We start from the raw sequence: 3700 nt of genomic DNA, 5'->3' as shown, positions 1-3700 counted from the left end.
TCCTGGTAGTGCTCTTTTTCTTTCTTCCTACGTCATGATTTTTCTCATGGAAGGGAGTTGCAGCACAGAAACCATTCGGCCTATCTTGTCGATGCCAGCATAGTTCCCGATCATTATAGAAAAATACCACAGTAAATTACAAATCAATATCATCGACTGCCCTGGAGAAGCCAATTAAACACTTCTCGTCTCAGTCACTGCGCGCACGGCATGAACCTGCGCGAGGAAACGAGGGTTTCGAGTCGAACGCCTTACCCACTCAGCCATCGAAGCTGCTTATTTCTCAAAGTGATGGAATCGTCTCAGCAATGTTCATCTTAACTTCATAAGAAGTCTCACAACACCAGTTTTAGTCCAACAGGTTTATTTGGCAGCAAAAGCCACTAGCTGGAGTCACACGATGAAGGAGCAGCGCTCCGAAAGCTCGTGGCTTTTGCTACCAAATAAACCTGTTGGACTTCAACCTGGTGTTGTGAGACTTCTTACTGTGTTTACCCCAGTCCAACGCCGGCATCTCCACATCATCTTAACTTCGTCAGGCACCAGGATTGTGCAGAGAACATTGTGAGCTGAAATATGTTCCTCTTTTATTTGGTGTCCTATTCTTTGACTGATAATTCATTTATTAGTTCAGACTTGTTCTTCTATTTCAATATTGTTTTCAGTATAAACAAATTGAAACCGATTTCTCCGTCCGAAAAAAAAAATTAAACGGAAGTCCATTTTATTTCGTTACCGTCTATTGTTCTGTTCGAACTTTAGTATATCCACATGTTTTGAAACGCAAGAGACGGTGGATAAGGTCCGAAGTAAATTATCAAGGTGATGGCCGGGAAGCGCACTCGAGCCAACTGCTTGGAATGCAGCTCTGCTCACCACGATCGCACCATCTCTCAGTATGTTTCATTAATTGTTATTTTCATTCGTTATAATTACGGAACGACCTTAGTCGCCGAATTCATCGGACACCAGGTGTATCGTAATGCGGTTTGTAGACTGAAATTGTTTACTCTCGTTTTTTGGACAGTTTAATATTGTACCTTTCTGGGGACTCAATTATTGGTTTTGAGGCCTGGTCTTTCACTTAAAAAAAGTTTCCCACTGAAAGCAAATTTAGATTCCAAGTCAAACGCCTGAACCACTCGGCCATCGCAGCTGCTTATTGGCCAGTCGATGCAACCACCTCAGCAATGTTCATATTGACTTCTTCAGGATTATTGAGATCACAGTCAGGGAGGTCAACCGTGCTCGGTTCCCTTTGTTTTATATATTTATCTCTGGCTGAGAATTCATTTATTAGATCAGCGACTTGTTCATCTATTTCAGTATTTGCTTTCAGTATAAAGAAACTGAAGCCGAATTTTCGGTCCGGAAAAATGAAATGCAAACGTGAAGTCCATTTTATGACATTGCCGCCAAATGCTGCGTTCTCGCTGTTTTTGTCCACATGTTTTGAAACGCAAGAGACCGTGGACAAGATCCAAAAAAATGATGAATGCGATGGCAGGGAATCGAACCCAGGTCAACTGCTTGGAAGGCAGCTATGTTCACCACTATACCACCATCGCTTGCTCTGCTGAGAGCCCCCTTATTTTCATTAGATATAATTAGGCAACTTCATTAGTTGCTGATTTCATGAGACACCAGGTGTGTCCATAGCACAGTTCATAAACTGAACTTGGCTTGTCTCCTTTTTCTGGACAGTTTAAATTACCTTTTTTACTGTTGTTTCTGACTGAGAACTCATTGATTAGTTTTGAGATCTGTTCTTCCATTGAAACAAAGTTTACACTGAAAGCAAATTGAAGCTGAATTTTCCGTTCGTAACTCATTGATAATAAGAATATTCAGTGAATTTCAGTTTAGGAGTGACCCTCTGCTGTTCTTACCCACGATAGCTAATTAAATACGTCACCACTGTGATGGTCAGGAACTGACTCTTGGTCAAATGCACGCACAGTAACCACTACACCACCATCGCTCACCTAACTCTAACACTCCCCGTGCATTTACGGAACGAATACACAAGCAACGAGGTGGCACAGAAATCAGAGATTCGAGAATCCTATAAACGACATTCCATTTCTGGGAGGTTTACATTTTCCGTAGATCGGGGTGAGCAGCATCGCCCAATCAGAAAATAGATCTCTGGAACATGGAATTTGGTTCATATCATTTTTTGCAATCATTTTAATTGGTAAGAAACATGTTGATGTTATTTCACTCCAATCCAAAAAGGTTCTGAATGAATGGCGACCTTGCTGCATAACACGCGTTCAGCCAGGAGATGGCAGCAGTGAACAATAATTTGGATTTGCTGTTTGTGTCAAGACATCGGGACAGGAATGGAGTTGCTGCTGCCCGCGGAGCTGGCCAAGCAAGAGGCACATATACTAACCAACTGTACCCACTCCAAATAGATTCACAAAATTAATGAACAAACGAAAAACAAGCGCAACTGATCTTTTAAGAAGCTGCGACAGTCTCTGAAAGCATTATATTAACACCTCTTCAAGAATCAATTTGCTGTAACTACTTCAATATGAACCGTTTCAATGTCAGCCCTATTCATGGCCAGTTCACAAACAGGCTTTGACTGGTTAGAAGTTTTAAGGTTATCAGGGAACAGTTATCAATATTCTCAGAGAAGTGAAACAGCCGCCCAAACTTCATAGAATCCACACAGTACTGAAGAAGGCCAATCGGCCCATCGAACCCGTGCCAACGACAATCCCATGCAGGCCCTATCCCCGTAACGTCACGTATTTAACATGCTTGCGCTCCTGACCCGAAGGGGCAATTTTACATGACCATTGCACCTAACCCGGCACGAGTTTTCATGGCGGAACAGCCCATTCTGGAAAGACAAATTCTGCCACTAGGACCGCAAATGAAGCTGGCGTCAGAAACCACATGTTCTCATGCTGGCAAACTCCTGCCCAAAGCCGGTGTCCTGACTTGAATCGATTGCCAGCTCGAGTTTCTCATTTGGATGAAGAATATGGAATGGTGCTGGACCTTTCATCCCTCAAACCTGTGGAACTCTGGGTCTTAACTTCACCTTGGTCCGTGAACCTCAAATTAAGTGTTCAATTTACCCTCAATCATTCAATGCGGAGACAGAGATTTAAATGTCATAACAATAAAGATGGAATTCAAATCAATTTAGGCAGAGATTTTACAGCTCGCCCCGTGTAGTCAGAATAGCCGAGCGGTCTAAGGCTTTTTCCTTCGCGAGGCACCATCCAAACCCAATAAATCACCTGGCAGCACAAGGACAGCAGATGCAGAGAAAGAACGACCACCTCTAAATTCCAATTCGTGATGCACATCATCCTGACATGAAAATATATCGCCGTCCGATGATTCGCAATCCTTGAAATCCCTCCCAAAGGGATTTGCTTTAATTCTGCGTGAAATTGAAGATGGCTAATGAGAAGAAACCAACATCGAAACCAGCTCCCAAGAAGGAAACGAAGAAAGTGATGAAAAAACCGGGAACAAAGGGCGGCAAGAAACGGCGAAAGTCGAGGAAGGAGAGTTACTCCATCTGCATCTACAAAGTGATGAAGCAGGTTCACCCTGTCACCGGCATCTCCTCCACAACATGAGCATCATGAACTCGTTCATGAACGATATTTTCGAGCGCATCGCGGGTGAGGCTTCCCGCCTGGCCCATTACAATAAGCGCAGCACCATC

The 3700-nt window shown here is 43.3% G+C and overlaps 1 non-coding gene across 1 annotated transcript; it reads right to left on the bottom strand.

The window, feature by feature from the left end:
- Positions 1–1496: 1496 nt before the first annotated feature.
- trnag-ucc (transfer RNA glycine (anticodon UCC)) lies at positions 1497–1568 on the bottom strand. Its single transcript has one exon. It is a non-coding gene; the product is annotated as a tRNA-Gly (tRNA).
- Positions 1569–3700: the final 2132 nt, after the last annotated feature.

Source organism: Mustelus asterias, unplaced genomic scaffold (assembly GCF_964213995.1).
Source record: "Mustelus asterias unplaced genomic scaffold, sMusAst1.hap1.1 HAP1_SCAFFOLD_152, whole genome shotgun sequence".
In the NCBI taxonomy this organism is placed as follows: Eukaryota; Metazoa; Chordata; class Chondrichthyes; order Carcharhiniformes; family Triakidae; genus Mustelus; species Mustelus asterias.
This window is presented reverse-complemented; position numbering and strand designations above follow the sequence as displayed.